Raw genomic sequence first — 17,899 nt, 5'->3', positions numbered from 1 at the left:
TCACCTCATTACAAATAGCTCAATTTCGTTTCTTTTTATGGCTGAGTAATATTCCATTGTATATATGTGCCACATCTTCTTTATCCATTCATCCGATGATGGACACTTAGGTTGTTTCCATCTCCTGGCCATCATCAAAAAATCTAGAAACAATAAATGCTGGAGAGGGTGTGGAGAAAAGGGAACACTCTTGCACTGCAGTTGGGAATATGAATTGGTATAGCCACAGACTGGGAGAAAGTGTTTGCCAAAGACACATCTAATAAAGGACTGCCATCCAAAATACACAAAAAACTCTTAAATCTCAGCAGTGAGAAAGCAAGCTGATTAAAAAAGAAAAACTGGCTAAAGACCTTAAACAGACACCTCACTGAAAAAATAAAAATAAAAAGATATACAGATAGCAAATAAGCATATGAAAAGATATTCCATATCATATATCATCAGGGAAGTATAAATTAAAACAACAATGAGATACCATTACATATCTATTAGAATGACCAAAATCCAGAACATTCACAACACCAAATGCTGGTGATGATATGGAACAGCAGAAACTCATTCATTGATGGTGGGAATGAAAAATGGTCCAGACATTTTGGAAGACATTTTGGTGGTTTCTTACAAAACTAAACATATTATTAACATCCAATCCAGTAATTAGAGTCCTTGGTATTTACTTAAAGGAGCTGAACATTTATATCCACACAAAAACCTGCACAAGGATGTTTATAGAAGATTTATTCATCATTGCCAAAACTTGGAAGCAGCCCAGATGTCCTTCAGTGGGTGATAAAACTGTGGTACATCCAAACAGTAGAAATATTATTCAACACTAAGAAGAAATGAACTATCAAGCTATGAAAAGATATGGAGGAACCATAAATACATAGTACTAAGTGAAGGAAGCCAATCTGAAAAGGACACATGCTATATGATTCCAACTATGTGACATTCTGATAAAGGCAAAACTATAAAGATAGTAAAAAGATCAGTGGTTTCCAGGCATTAGTGGGGAGGAAGGAATGAATAGGTAGAGCACAGAAGATTTGTCAGGCAGTGAAAATACTCTGAATGATGCTATAATGGTGGATACAAGTCATTATACATTTATCTGAATCCATAGAATGTACAACCCAAGAGTGAACAGTAATGTAAGTTGTGAACTTGGGGTGATAATGATATATCAATGTAGGCTCATCAGTTGAAACAAATGGACAACTCTGGTGGGGGATGTTGATAATGGGGAAGGCTGTGCATGTGTGGGGGCAGGGGGTATAGAGGATAGCCCTGTATTTTCCTCTCAATTTTGCTGAAAACTAAAACTGCTTTAAAAAAGTGAAGTCTGTAATAAAAAATAAATATCATTTGATGTTTATCTGATATTTAAATACAGCCATGTGTCCTTTTTTTTGCTTTCATTTAACTGGCAACCTAAATATGGTTTATCTTGGTAAATGTTCTGTGTATGTTTGAAAAAAATGTTTCATATTCTGTTATTGTCTACTGGAGTTTTGGTAAAAATTAATCAACTTAAGTTTGGTTAATAGTGTTTTTCAGTCTATTATATTCTTACTGATTTTCTGCCTACTTGTCCTATTAATAATTGAAAGAGAGATATTGAAATCTCTCATTATATTTGTGGATTTGTGTATTTCTTCTTGAAGTCTATCACTTCTTGCTTTGAGTATTTGAAGCTCTGTTATAAGTGCATAAGTGTTTAGAATTGTTGGTTCCTCTTGATGAATTGACCCCTTTATCATTACAGCATGAAATTTTTTGCCCAGAGTAATATTTTTTCTCTGAAATCTACTTTGTTGTTGTTAATATAGTCTCTCCAGCTTTCTTTTGATGAGTTTGAGCATGGCATTTTTTTGTATTCTTTTATTTTTATTCTTTTACTTTTGTCCTATTTGTATTTAAACTGAGTTTCCTCTAGTGTATAACTTGGTCTTGTTTGTTTATATCCATTATGCCTATTTCTTCCTTATAATGGAGGTGTTCAGACTATTTATATTTGATATGATTGTTAATATGATTAGGTATAAGTCTATTATCTTGCTATTTGTTTCTGTTTATCTCAGCTGTTCTTTATTGTTTTTTTCCCATTGATACATTTTATCTTCTGTGTTCTGTGTTCCATGTCTTTAACTTATCATAGTCTACCTGTAAGTGATATTATACCATATCATGTAAAGTATAGGAATCTTAAAACAGTATACTTTCAGATTTTCCCTTTTCTTTTACTGCTATATATGTCATAAACCCAAAACTACATTCTCATTGTTTTTGTTTACCCTAAACTATAAACCCTCTGAAGACAGGTGTTATGTCTTCTGGGCTTACTAGTGAATGACCACTGCCTAGCATACAGCTTTATATGAAATAAGTACCCAATAAATATTTTGGGTATAAAGAATAACAGAATAAATAAAAAGACAATATTTTAATTTTAATTAATTTTTTGTACCCTTCCTCATACTCTGAAGGGTTTCATGGACACATTTTTGAGGATATAAAATTCAGTGACAAGAACTATTTTAATATCATTTTTTAATTCTTTCATCTATGTCAGTTCTGGGTCAGTTTCAATTCACTAATTTTTCTGTTCATTATGATTCATATTTTCCTGCTTCTTTGCATGTCTGAAAAACTTTGGTTGTATGACAGGCATTGTGGACTTTACTTTGTTTGCCACTCCATAGTTTTGTGTATCTGTATCTATGTCTATATCTATCTGTATCTCCTTGAGCTTTATACCGGGACACAGTTGGGTTACATGTTAACAGTTTGATCCTTTAGGTCTTTTAATATCTGTTTGGTAGGACCAGAGCAGCATTTAATCTAGGGCTAATTATTCCTCATTTTTTAAGCAGACCCCTTCTAAGTATTCTAACCAGTGACCATGAGTTGTGAAGTTTTCCCCTGTGGCATTTTGGAATGTACACTGTTCCCAGCCTTATATAAGCACTGGATACTCCTTCCTCTAACTCTTTTGGATGGTACTTTCCTCTACTTAAGGTAGTATTCTCAAATGCATGCACTGATTGGTATTCTGCTAATCACTTGAGAGAACCCTCTGTTGATCTCCAGAATTCTCTTTCTGTTAAGCTCTTTCTTTTTCATTACTCTGTCCTATGAACTATAGCTTCTTGGGCTTCCCTGGACCCTTAGTTCTGTCTCTTTCAACTCAGCCAAATCTGCCTGGTGCTGAGTTCCCTCTCAGAGCCCTTGCTTAGGAGTTCTCAAGGCAGTAATCTGGGGCAACCATAGGGCTCACTTTGTCTTGTGTATGTTCTGATATAATGGTGTCATCCATCCAGTATATGTCATTCAGTAATTTGCTTTCTTTACTGAATAATATAACTCCCAGTTTTTCCTACGTTGATATATGTGGAATTAACATAATATTTTAGTCACTGCATCATAGTCTATAAACTGACATAATATAGTCATTTTGCCATTATTTTTGATGAACAGTTTGTTTTTTCCTAATATTTTGCTATTGTAAGCTAGATATGATACATACCTGTATATATGCTTTCTTATGCAATTATGTGGGTATTTCTCTAGGGTAGATAATCATAAGTGTCACTCAAATTTTATAGATTCAAATTATCTGTCATGGTGGCTATATTAATTACACTCCCCCAGAAGAATATAGAAGTACCATTTATTCACAGCTTCATCTCCAATTAATATAATAATTAAGTTTTAAAACTTAGTTAAAATTATGCATAAAATATCATGTATATTTTCTCTCCAATTAAATATATATTCACCTATTTGCCCATTTTCAGTAGGGATGTTTTATTATGATTTTCAAAGGATATATCCTTTCTGTTTCTATATTTCTAAATATTCATGTGTGAAAATTGTTATATATTGCAAATATTTTCATGCAGGATTTCACTTTTTGTGTCTGATTTAAGAAGGTTTTACTTGCTTAAAGTTCATAAACATATATTTATTTTCTTTTAGTATGTTTTGGGTTAAGATGTATACATTTAAGTTTTGAATACACCTATAATTTACTTTTCTGAAAAGTATGAGCTAGGGCTCTAAATTCCTTTTTTTCCCTTTAAATGTATAGGTAATTGTCTAAATGAAATTAATTGAAAAAGGCATCCTTTCTTCACTGATGTGAAATGTCCCCTTTATTTATGCAAAATCCTCATAGACACAGCCACAGATTTTGAAGGTTTTCATTTACATTCTCTTTGTTTATCCTACCTGTGGTACTGTGAGGTGAGCTCAGTAGACAGTATTGGTGCCTCCCTTTTCTGTGTGAAGAAACTGAGGCTCAGAATTGTTTGCTTAAGGTCAAACAGCTCTCACCAAATTGAGGAAGAATTTAAATTACAATCTTTGAACTCCAAAGCTCATGCTCTATTCCCTACTCTAAGGTCACGTCCAGTTTGTTTCTCTGATCTCTTGGCTCAGTGATTTTTATATAGTTTCAAGCTCTGGACAGAGTTGTTCTATTTCCCCTTCTGAAAGTACCTAATCTCAGATAACTTTTAATAACATGTCAAAAAGTCTACCTTTCTCTTTAGATTCCACCAATTTCAGGGCATAAAGGCGCAGACACAAATCAGTATACCAGGTTCCGAGTCCTATACATAGAAATTAAATAACAGTTACTCAGGGGTTCCTTATTTATGCACATTGTGGATTCTTTCCTTTTCTGTGAACGTTTATAGAACTTGAAAGATATAGCTAAAAATAAGTTGGAAGGAAGAATGAAACTGTTTAACTGCCTCTTAAGACCATAGTCCCAGAAGCTTTTTATCTTTAATGAAAGTGCACCTGTAAATGATTATGCATCACCATCCATTTTCACCCATATGTGGCTGATGAGTAAGTGAAATGGAGGTTCATTAAAAATAAAAGCAAAGCAATTAGAAGGACTGCAACACAAAGATCAACACCCATTATCAGACAGAGGATATGGTGTGCTGAAAGAGGTATTTGCTTTTCAACTAGTTTCAATCAACTGCAGGCTATGAAATGATAATCTCTGCTTATTTTTTTTGCCAGTAAATGTCAGCTATGTCATTTCTGTTTACAGATGAGTGTGTTTCAATCTTGAAATGTTTATTCTCCACCTCTATTATAGAAAGAAAAAGATTTTTCTAGCTTGCCTCTGGGAAAACAATACTGTCTGCATTTGAATTCTGAACTAGACTAAAGGAAGCATTGAAACAGGGAATTACTCTATGTGTCTGATTAGATTACAGCTTTGGGAGCTGCAAAACAGGTTTCATGCTAATAAAAAAAAGAGCAAGCAAGCGAGAGAGATTATATACTTCTCTACTGTGGAAGAAAGGTAACATCCAAATTGTAAAATGCACGGATAAATTGTTTTCTGCACTGATTTGTGACTTTCTATCTCAACCGCCATCCTACTACATTAAGTTGAATATCCAACTCTTGGATCCAGATATGGAAATATTTATTATTGTGCATTTTTGGACCTAGATTTTTAAAGTCTATCTATTAAATATCCAGTACTATATAGCTGAATTTGTAGAAAAAGAAAATTAACTACAATTATACTACTGAAATGAATTTTAGTATTGAAAAGATAGTTTTCTCCTGCTAAATGGTAGCATAAGACACAAGCAAATAATAGCAGCCATATTGACAGTTATCTTGATATTGATAAATAATTAAAATTCTGGCAAATAAATGGAGATACACCTAATCTGAACTTATTTTAGTTTGCAAAACCCAACCTATGGTTAAATAGTTTCAGGTTTGTCAGGGTGTAGACAGATTACTTGCTTAAGTGTTTTTTATGGATAGACTTTGGATAATAGTATGAAGTATACATTTGCAGAAGGAAAAAATTGTTAGTAGTTAATTTTTTCCATTAATAAGTAATCCGTTTCACTTTAAAATGTGTTTAAACTACAGAAGAAAGAAAAATAAATGTATATGTGATACTATCTTTCAGAAATGAGCGCTGTATTGTGGTAAAGCTGCTTTAAGTCTGTATTATATATTTATCACTTAGAGTTTCTTAGAAAACTATTTACAATGATAATACTTGCTTATTTTAGCTTGTTTTATAATATAAATATTTTCATGTCAATATAACTTTTTGTAAACCATAAAATATTTCTTTTGTAAACACATAAATATTTTAATGGCATTATGGTTTCTACCAGGAGGCTATACTATAATTTATTTGGTCCTTATTTTTGGACATTTAGTTTTTTTAAACAAGCCTCTAACTTATAAATGATGCTACAATAAACTTCCCTAATTATAAAAACTTGACAATTTTTTTTGAATTTTATTTATTTTTTTATACAGCAGGTTCTTATTAGTCATCAATTTTATACACACCAGTGTATACGTCAATCCCAATCGCCCAATTCATCACACCACCACCACCACCCACCCGCCACTTTCCCCCCGTGGTGTCCATGTTTGTTCTCTACATCTGTGTCTCAATTACTGCCCTGCAAACCTGTTCATCTGTACCATTTTTCTAGGTTCCACTTATATGCATTAATATACGATATTTGTTTTTCTCTTTCTGACTTACTTGACTCTGTACGACAGTTCCTAGATCCATACACGTCTCAACAAATGACCCAATTTCATTCCTTTTTATGGCTGAGTAATATTCCGTTGTATATAAGTACCACATCTTCTTTATCCATTCGTCTATCGATGGGCATTTAGGTTGCTTCCATTACCGGGCTACTGTAAATAGTGCTGCAGTGAACATTGGGGTGCATGTGTCTTTTTGAATGATGGTTTTCTCTGGGTATATGCCCAGTAGTGGGATTGCTGGATCATATGGTAATTCTATTTTTAGTTTTTTAAGGAATCTCCATACTGTTCTCCATAGTGACTGTATCGATTTACATTCCCACCAACAGTGTAAGAGAGTTCCCTTTTCTCCACACCCTCTCCAGCATTTGTTGTTTGTACATTTTCTCATGATGCCCATTCTAACTTCTGTGAGGTGATACCTCATTATAGTTTTGATGTGCATTTCTCTAAAAATTAGTGATGTTGAGCAGCTTTTCATGGGTTTCTTGGCCATCTGTATGTCATCTGTGGGGAAATGTCAATTTAGGTCTTCTGCCCATTTTTGGATTGGGTTGTTTGCTTTTTTAATATTGAGCTGCATGAGCTGTTTATATATTTTGGAGATTAATCCTTTGTCCGTTGATTCGTTTGCAAATATTTTCTCCCATTCTGAGGATTGTCTTTTCGTCTTGTTTATGGTTTCCGCTTTGAAGTTTCATTGGGTCCCATTTGTTTATTTTTGTTTTTATTTCCATTACTCTAGGAGGTGGATCAAAAAACATCTTGCTGTGATTTATGTCAGAGTGTTCTTCCTATGTTTTCCTCTAAGAGTTTTATAGTGTCCAGTCTTACATTTAGGTCTCGAATCCATTTTGAATTTATTTTTGTGTATGGTGTTAGGGAGTGTTCTATGTTCATTCTTTAAATGTAGCTGTCCAGTTTTCCCAGCACCACTTATTGAAGAGACTGTCTTTTCTCCATTGTATATCCTTGCATCCTTTGTCATAGATTAGTTGACCATAGGTGCGTGGGTTTACTTCTGGGTTTTCTTTCTTGTTCCATTGGTCTGTGTTTCTGTTTTTGTGGCAGTATGATATTGTCTTGATTACTATAGCTTTGTAGTATAGTCTGAAGTCAGGGAGTCTGATTCCTGACTTTTTTTCCTTCAAGACTGCTTTGGCTATTCAGGGTGTTTTGTGTCTCCATACAAATTTTAAGATCTTTTTTTCTAGTTCCGTAAAAAATGCCATTGGTAATTTGATAGGGATTGCATTGAATCTGCAGATTGCTTTGGGTAGTATAGTCATTTTCACAGTATTGATTCTTCCAGTCCAAGAACATGGTATATCTCTCCATATGTTGGTATCATCTTTAATTTCTTTCATCAGTGTCTTAGAGTTTTCTTCATACAGGTCTTTTTTCCCCCTAGATAGGTTTATTCCTAGGTATTTTATTCTTTTTGTTGCAGTGGTAAATGGGAGTGTTTCCTTAATTTCTATTTCGATTTCTCCTCATTAGTGTATAGGAATGCAAGAGATTTCTCTGCATTAATTTTGTATCCTGCAACTTTATGAAATTCATTGATTAGCTCTAGTAGTTTTCTGGTGGCATCTTTAGGATTCTCTATGTATAGTATCATGTCATCTGCAAGCAGTGACAGTTTAACTTCTTCTTTTCCAATTTGTATTATTTTATTTCTTTTTCTTCTCTGATTGCCGTGGCTAGGACTTCCAAAACTATGTTGAATAGTAGTGGTGAGAGTGGACATCCTTGTCTTGTTCCTGATCTTAGAGGAAATGCTTTCAGTTTTTCACCATTGAGAATGATGTTTGCTGTGGGTTTGTCCTATATGGCCTTTATTATGTTGAAGTAAGTTCCCTCTTTGCCCACTTTCTGGAGAGTTTTTATCATAAATCGGTGTTGAATTTTGTCAAAAACATTTTCTACATCTATTGAGATGATCATATGGTTTTTTTCCTTCCATTTGTTAATATGGTGTATCACACTGATTGATTTGCATATATTGAAGAACCCTTGCATTCCTGGGATTAACCCCCACTTGATCATGGTGTAGGATCCTTTTAATGTCTTGTTGGATTCTGTTTGCTAGTATTTTGTTGAGGATGTTTTCATCTATATTCATCAGTGATATTGGTCTGTAATTTTCTTTTTTTATAGTATCTTTGTCTGGTTTTGGTATCAGGGTGATAGTGGCCTCATAGAATGAGTTTGGGAGTGTTCCTTATTCTGAAATTTTTTGGAAGAGTTTGAGAACGATGGATATTAGCTCTTCCCTAAATGTTTGATAGAATTCACCTGTGAAGCCATCTGATCCTGGACTTTTGTTTGTTGGAAGATGTTTAAGCACAGTTTCAATTTCATTACTTGGGATCAGTCTGTTCATATTTTCTATTTCTTCCTGGTTCAGTCTTGGAAAGTTATACCTTTCTAAAAATTTGTCCACTTCTTCCAGGTTGTCCATTTTATTGGCATAGAGTTGTTTGTAGGAGTCTCTTAGGATGCTTTATATTTCTGCACTGTCTGCTGTAACTACTCCTTTTTCATTTCTAATTTTATTGATTTGAGTCCTCTCCCTCTTCTTCTTGATGAGTCTGGCTAATGGTTTATCAATTTTGTTTATCTTCTCAAAGAACCACCTTTTAGTTTTATTGATGTTTCCTATTGTTTTCTTTGTTTCTATTTCATTTATTTCTGCTCTGATGTTTATGATTTCTTTCCTTTTGCTAACTTTGGGTTTTGTTTGTTCTTCTTTCTCTAGTTCCTTTAGGTGTAAGGTTAGATTGTTTGAGATTTTTCTTGTTTCTTGAGGTAGGCTTTATAGCTATCAACTTCCCTCTTAGAACTGCTTTTGCTGCATCCCATAGGTTTTGGATCGTCATGTTTTCATTGTCATTTGTCTCTAGGTATTTTTTGATTTCCTTTTTGATTTCTTCAGTGATCTCTTGGTTATTTAGTAATGTATTGTTTAGCCTCCATGTGTTTGTGTTTTTTGTGTTTTTTTCCATGTAATTCATTTCTAATCTCATAGCGTTGTGGTCAGAAAAGTTGCTTGATATGATTTCAGTTTTCTTAAATTTACTGAGGCTTGATTTGTGACCCAAGATCTGATGATCCTGGAGAATGTTCCGTGCACAGTTGAGGAAAAAGTGTAATCTGCTGTTTTTGGATGGAATGTCCTATAGATATCACTTAAATATATCTGGTCTATTGTGTCATTTAGAGCTTGTGTTTACTTATTTATTTTCATTTTGGATGGTCTGTATTGATGTAAGTGAGGTGTTAAGGTCCCCCACTATTTTTGTGTTAGTGTCAATTTCCTCCTTTATAGCTGTTAACAGTTGCCTTATGTATTGAGGTGCTCCTGTGTTGGGTGCATATATATTTATAATTGTTATAACTTCTTCTTGGATTGATCCCTTGATCATTATGTACTGTCCTTCCTTGTCTCTTGTAACATTCTTTATTTTAAAGTCTATTTTATCTGAAATCAGTATTGCTACTCCAGCTTCCTTTTAATTTCCATTTGCATGGAATATCTTTCTCCATTCCCTCACTTTCAGTCTGTATGTGTCCCTAGGTCTGAACTGTGTCTCTTTTAGACAGCATATATACGGGTCTTATGTTTGTTTCCATTCAGCAAGCCTGTGTCTTTTGGATGGAGCATTTAATCCATTCAAGTTTAAGGTAATTATCAATATGGATGTTCCTATGACCATTTTCTTAATTGTTTTGGGTTCGTTTTTGTAGGTCCTTTTCTTCTCTTGTGTTTCCCACTTAGAGAAGTTCCTTTAGCATTTGTGGTAGAGCTGGTTTGGTGGTGCTGAATTCTCTTAGCTTTTGCTTGTCTATAAAGCTTTTGATTTCTCCATGGAATCTGAATGAGTTCCTTTCTGGGTAGAGTAAACTTGGTTGTAGGTCCTTCCCTTTCATCACTTTAAGTATATCATGCCACTCCCTTCTGGCTTGTAGAGTTTCTGCTGAGAAATCAGCTGTTAACCTTATGGGAGCTCCCTTGTATGTTATTTGTTGTTTTTCCCTTGCTGCTTTCAATAATTTTTCTTTGTCTTTAATTTTTGCCAATTTGATTAGTATGTGTCATGGCGTGTTTCTCCTTGGGTTTTTCCTGTATGAAACTCTCTGCACTTCCTGGACTTGGGTGGCTATTTCCTTCCCCATGTTAGGTAAGTTTTCGACTATAATCTCTTCAGATATTTTCTCTGATCCTTTCTCTCTCTCTTCTCCTTCTGGGACCCCTATAATGCAATTGTTGTTGCGTTTAATGTTGTCCGAGAGGTCTCTTAGGCTGTCTTCATTTCTTTTCATTCTTTTTTGTTTATTCTGTTCTGCAGCAGTGAATTCCACCATTCTGTCTTCCAGGTCACTTATCCATTCTTCTGCCTCAGTTATTCTGCTATTGATTCCTTCTAGTGTAGTTTTCATTTCAGTTATTGTATTGTTCATCTCTGTTTGTTTGTTCTTTAATTCTTCTAGGTCTTTGTTAAACATTTCTTGCAACTTCTCGATCTTTGCCTCCATTCTTTTTCCAAGGTCCTGGATCATCTTCACTATCGTTATTCTGAATTCTTTTTCTGGAAGGTTGCTTCTCTCCACTTCATTTAGTTGTTTTTCTGGGGTTTTATCTTGTTCCTTCATCTGATATGTAGCCCTCTGCCTCTTCATTTTGTCTATCTGTAAATGTGGTTTTTGTTCCACAGGCTGCAGAATTGTAGTACTTCTTGCTTCTGCTGTCTGCTGTCTGGTGGATGATGCTATCTAAGAGGCTTGTGCAAGTTTCCTGACGGGAGGGACTGGTGGTGGGTAGAGCTGTGTGTTGCTCTGGTGGACAGAGCTCAGTAAAACTTTAATCCGCTTGAGTTCTGATGGCTGAGGCTGGGTTCCCTCCCTGTTGGGTGTTTGGCCTGAGGCAACGTAACACTGGAGACTTCTTGGGCTCTTTGCTGGGGCTAATGGTGGACTCTGGGAGGGCTCACGCCAAGGAGTACTTCCCAGAACTTCTGCTGCCAGTGTCCCTGTCCCCACAGTGAGCCACAGCCACCCCCCGCCTCTGCAGTAGTCCCTCCAACACTAGCAGGTAGGTCTGGTTTATTTTCCCCTGGGATCACTGCTCCTTACCCTGGGTCCCAGTGCTCACACTACTTTGTGTGTGCCCTCCGAGTGTGGAGTCTCTGTTTTCCCCAGTCCTGTCGAAATCCTGCAATCACATCCCACTAGCCTTCAAAATCTGATTCTCTAGGAATTCCTCCTCCTGTTGCTCTACCCCCAGGTTGGGAAGCCTGATGTGGGCCTCAGAACCTTCACTCCAGTGGGTAGACTTCTGTAGTATAAGTGTTCTCCAGTCTGTGAGTCACCCACCCAGCAGTTATGGGATTTGATTTTACTGTGATTGCACCTCTCCTACCGTCTCATTGTGGCTTCTCCTTTGTCTTTGCACATGGGGTATCTTTTTTGGTGAGTTCCAGTGTCTTCCTTTCGATGATTGTCCAACAGCTAATTGTGATTCCTGTGTTCCATAAGAGGGAGTGAGAGCACGTCCTTCTACTCTGCCATCTTTGTTCAGGGCCCCGCAGACAAATTTTGAGAAATAAAATTACTGGGCATGAGGTCATTGGAATTTTTAAGGTCCTTGATACACAGTAACAATCGAATTCTACTATAGTTGCCACAAGTGGTGTCCGCTGTGGCCTTGATCGTGTGACAGCATGAAACTGAGTTTATCCCTGTGGTTTCCTCCCACACGTACTCAGAAGCATCCTTGCTGGAGAAACAGACTGATAGGAAAGTGTATTCTTTGACTTTTCAAAATAACTTTTAAAAGCTATCAATGATTATAGTATTGAAAGCCAAAACCTTTCATTTTCAAGTCATGTTTTTTCAGAGAAGGAAATAATTCAAAACAGAACAAAAACTCAGACTCTGGAAAAATAACCTGTAGTTTCCACATATAATACACAAACTACCGAGTCATATATGCGAGCAGGTCCTAGGATGCATATCATCTTACACACACCTCCCTAAATTCTATGTCCTTTTCTAATTATTTTTCTTTGCATTATATAGGTTTTAATCCAGTTTTAATTTTATATTTAACCCAATTTTACCTCTAAGGAAGAGTAGAAGAGGCTCATAAGAATATTGTCCTTGGGCCATTCTCTTTCTCAGGGAGACATTTCCAGGGTAGAAAACCTGTGATATGAAATGCCTTGCTCAGGACATCAAGGCATTTGCTCAGATAATAATTTATCAGTACATACTATGAAATAGCATTTTTTTACAAAAGCAGCTGGTATCAAGGCAGTGTGTATATGCACCCAAAAACTGAAGAAAGGGGATTTAATTTAATAAAGTAGCCCATGAACATTTCCACCTTTAATTGCTAGAGACAGGGGCAAAATTTCTATTTGTGCCTTATGGTTCTGCTACATTGTAAGTGCTCAACCAGCAGAAAATTGTAACAGGATGGAAAACCTCTTTATGACGATGTGGTATAAGTATGAATTTGTTGTTTAAAAAAATGTTCATATCAACGAAAACTCTCATGTGTCTAAATATATCTCCCTTTATTTTTTTCAAAATGAAATCTTTACACAATCTCTCTTTTTTGAATCACATGAATCAGCTTAAACAATAAATGATGTTCATTTCACATATCCAAATATAAAAAACTAAGCTTCGATACTACCATGCATTGGATAACTGGAGATGTCTTATTGGAGATTGTTTCTGTTAAACTGTTGTTAGCATAGTGATTACTAACTTTAAATTTTTCTATAGAAAAAAATATATTTTCATTTGAAAATGTAAAGTTTGAAAGACTAGTATACTGAAACATGACTTAACATTATTGTTGAACTATGGTAATTAAACCAGGGTGGCAGAACCTATGTTGAAATGGATAGAAATTGGAAACTTTGGTTCCTGCTTAGAAAATGTTCCAGAAAGCTTATCTGTCTTTATGGTGAATTGACTCTTAGTGAAAACCTTTTGAAGTTTGTTACTGTGTGAATGGCTTGAGAATGCGCAAATTTGACAGTATGTCCCAAACTGAATATTTTTGTCCACCTTATCCACAAAACCTGTTTGTTTTCCATTGTTTTCCAACTCAGTTAGCTTTAGCAGTCTACCTTTAATAGCTCCTGCCTGCAATTTGACAGGCATTCTGTGCACCTCCATTTCCCTTCCTTCCCACAGGCAAATACCAGTCTTACATTTCCACGAGGGATTCACATCCATCCACTTATTTATATCCTTGAAATCCCTCTGCTTGACCAGATCATCTGAATTACTGCATGCCTCCTGCCTCTAATTGATGTTCCTCTCTCCCATTTGTGAAATATGACCAGAGCTATTCTGTAACATGCAAACATGATCATATCTTCCTGCTTAAAACTATTTGGCACCAAACTACTGCTCTGAAAATATGCAAACTTCATGTCATGGCTTGTAAAATATTTGATAACTACTTTCTACCCTGAATTAAGCCCCATCCCTGGTGTTTCATGCAGCCAACAAACCCCACTTCCTCCACACCTAACTTTTCCAGCTTTTCTGAACTTCTTTCAGCTTCTACAATTACATAAACTTTCATGCCTCTGAGCATTTGCACATGCTTTTCTCTGCCAGCAAAACTACCGGTCCTGCCAGGAAAATTCTTAATCCTCATTTTTGATTACCTAATTTCCATTCATCCTTTTGGCTAGTGGATTTCAAACACATTTTTGGTCATGACCCATCTTAAAAAATATATTTTACATCCAACCCAGATCTCTCTCACACATAGACACAAACTCAACTGAAAAGTATTTCATGAAACAATATTCATACATTTTATTGCAATTCTACTCTCTTCTACTCTAATTGATTTACTAAATTGATTTTACAACCTCAGGTTGAAAAAACACAGCTCAAATTCTCTTTCAGAATTTTCATCATTAGTGTATAAGAATGCCACAGATTTTTCAGCATTAATTTTTTATCCTGCTAATTTACCAAATTCATTGATTAGCTCTAGTAGTTTTCTGGTAATGTCTTCAGGATTCTCTATGTATAGGATCATGTCTTCTGAAAACAGTGACAGCTTTACTTCTTCTTTTCTAATTTGGATTCCTTTTATTTCTTTTTCTTCTCTGATTGCTGTGGCTAAAATTTCCAAAACTATGTTGAATAATAGTGGTGAGAGTGGGCAACCTTGTCTTGTTCCTGATCTTAGTGGAAATGGTTTCAGTTTTTCACCATGGAGAATGATGTTGGCTGTGGGTTTGTCATATATGGCCTTTATTATGTTGATGTAAGTTCCCTCTTTGCCTATTTTCTGGAGGGATTTTATCATAAATTGGTGTTGAATTTTGTCGAAAGCTTTTCCTGCATCTACTGAGATGATCATATGGTTTTTCTCCTTCAGTTTATTAATATGGTGTATCACATTGATTGATTTGCGTACACTGAAGAATCCTTGCATTCCTGGGATAAACCCCAGGAAGCACTCCCATGTACCATTGCAACAAAAAGAATAAAATACCTAGGAATAAACCTACCTAAGGAGACAAAAGACCTGTATGCAGAAAACTATAAGACACTGATGAAAGACAATAAAAATGATACAAAACAGATGGAGAGATACACCATGTTCTTGGATTGGAAGAATCAACATTGTGAAAATGACTATACTACCCAAAGCAATGTACAGATTCAGTGCAATCCCTATCAAACTACCTATGGAATGCTTCACAGAAGTAGAACAAAAAATTTCACAATTTGTATTGAAACACAAAAGACCCCAAATAGCCAAAGCAATCTTGAGAAAGAAAAACAGAGCTGAAGGAATCAGGCTCCCAGACTTCAGACTATACTACAAAGCTACAGTAATCAAGACAATATGGTACTGGCACAAAAACAGAAACACAGATGAATGGAACAGGATAGAAAGCCTAGAGATAAACCCACACACCTATGGTCACCTTATTTTTGATAAAGTAGGAAAGAATATACAATGGAGAAGAGACATCCTCTTCAGTAAGTGGTGCTGGGAAAACTGGACAGCTACATGTAAAAGAATGAAATTAGAACACTCCCTAACACCGTACACAAAAATAAACTCAAAATGGATTAAAGACCTAAATGTAAGGCCAAGCACTATAAAACTCTTAGAGGACAACATAGGCCAAACACTCTATGACATAAATCACAGAAAGATCCTTTTTGACCCACCTCCTAGAGAAATGGAAATGAAAACAAAAATAAACAAATGGGACCTAATGAAACTTCAAAGCTTTTGCACAGCAAAGGAAACCATAAAGAAGATCAAAAAATAACTCTCAGAATGGGAGAAAATATTTGCAAATGAAGCAACTGACAAAGGATTAATCTCCAAAATTTACAAGCTGCTTATGAAGCTCAATATCAAAAAAATGAACAATCCAAAAATGGGCAGAGGACATAAATAGGCATTTCTCCAAAGAATATATACAGATAGCCAACAAACACATGAAAGAATGCTCAACATCACTAATTATTAGAGAAATGCAAATCAAAACTACAGTGATGTATCACCTCACACCAGTCAGAATGGCCATCATTAAAAAATCTGCAAACAATAAATGCTGGAAAGGGTGTGGTGAAAAAGGAACCCTCTTGCAGTGTTGGTGGGAATGTAAATTGATACAGCCACTATGGAGACCAGTATGGAGATTCCTTAAAAAACTAAAAATAGAACTACCATACGACCCAGCAATCCCACTACTGGGCATATACCCTGAGAAAACCATAATTCAAAAAGAGTCATGTACCACAATGTTCATTGCAGCTCTATTTGTACTAGCCAGGACAAGGAAGCAACCTAAGTGTCTGTCAACAGATGAATGGATAAAGATGTGGCACATATATACAATGGAATATTACTCAACCATAAAAAGAAATGAAATTGAGTTATTTGTAGTGAGGTGGATGGACCTAGAGTCTGTCATACAGAGTGAAGTAAGTCAGAGAGATAAAAACAAATACCGTATGCTAACACATATATATGGAATCTTAAAAAAAAAGGTTCTGAAGAACCTAGGGGCAGGACAGGAATCAAGACACAGATGTAGAAAATGGACTTGAGGACATAGGGAGGGGGAAGGGTAAGCTGGGACAAAATGAGAGCATGGCATGGACTTATATATACTACCAAATGTAAAATAGATAGCTAGTAGGAAGCAGCCACATAGCACAGGGAGATCAGCTCGGTGCTTTGTGACCACCTAGAGGGGTGGGATAGGGAGGGTGGGAGGGAGAAGCAAGAGGTAGGAGATATATGCATATGTATAGCTGATTCACTTTGTTATAAAGCAGAAACTAACACACCATTGTAAAGCAATGATACTCCAATAAAGATGTTAAAAAGAAAAATAAACACAGCTTAAATACCATTTCCTCTAAGAGGTCTTCCATCTCTTTTTTTAACTTTTTATTTTTCATTGGAGTATAGTTGATTAACAATATTTTGTTAGTTTCAGGAGTAGAGCAAAGTGATTCAATTATACATATACATATATGTATTCTTTTTCAAATTCTTTTCCCAACTAAGTTGTTACAGAATATTGAGCAGTGTTCCCTGTGCTATACAGAAGGTCCTTGTTGGTTATCCATTTTAAATATATCAGTGTGTATATGTCAATCCCAAACTCCCTAACTATCCCTCCCCCTGCACTTTTCCCCCCTGGTACCTATAAGTTCATTCTTTAAGTCTGTGAGTCTGTTTCTGCTTTGTAAACAAGTTCATTTATATCATTTTTTTAGCTTCTGCATATAAGCAATATCATATGATATTTCTCTTTTTCTATCTGACTTAGTTCACTCAGTATGACAATCTCTAAGTCCATCCATGTTGCTGCAAATGGCATTATTTCATTCTTTTTAATGGCTGAGTAATATTCCATTGTATTTATGTACCACATCTTCTTTATCCATCTACTGTCTGTGGACATTTAGGTCGCTTCCATGTCTTGGAAGAGACATAAGGCTGAACACTCTTGGGGCCGAGAGGATTGGTGAGGTTGGGTGAGCAAATGCAGACCCTTAAAAGTAATACTGCGGGCTACCCATTCCATGGGTCCCAAATCTCCAGGTTCAAGGGAATCTTCCTACAGCTAAAACATGCATAGGTAACACAGAGGATGGTACACCGTGTGATTGGGAAAGGTTTCCAAAACGCACCTCATTTTCATCTCCTGGTGCTCGGGTTCGCCATTCCAGCCACTTAACTAACAATCTCCCCACTTGGAGAATCAGCACCTTTAACCTCCTGTTTCGTACAGTTTGCAATTTGTCCAGA

Source organism: Phocoena phocoena, chromosome 11 (genome assembly GCF_963924675.1).
Source record: "Phocoena phocoena chromosome 11, mPhoPho1.1, whole genome shotgun sequence".
In the NCBI taxonomy this organism is placed as follows: domain Eukaryota; kingdom Metazoa; phylum Chordata; class Mammalia; order Artiodactyla; family Phocoenidae; genus Phocoena; species Phocoena phocoena.
This window is presented reverse-complemented; position numbering follows the sequence as displayed.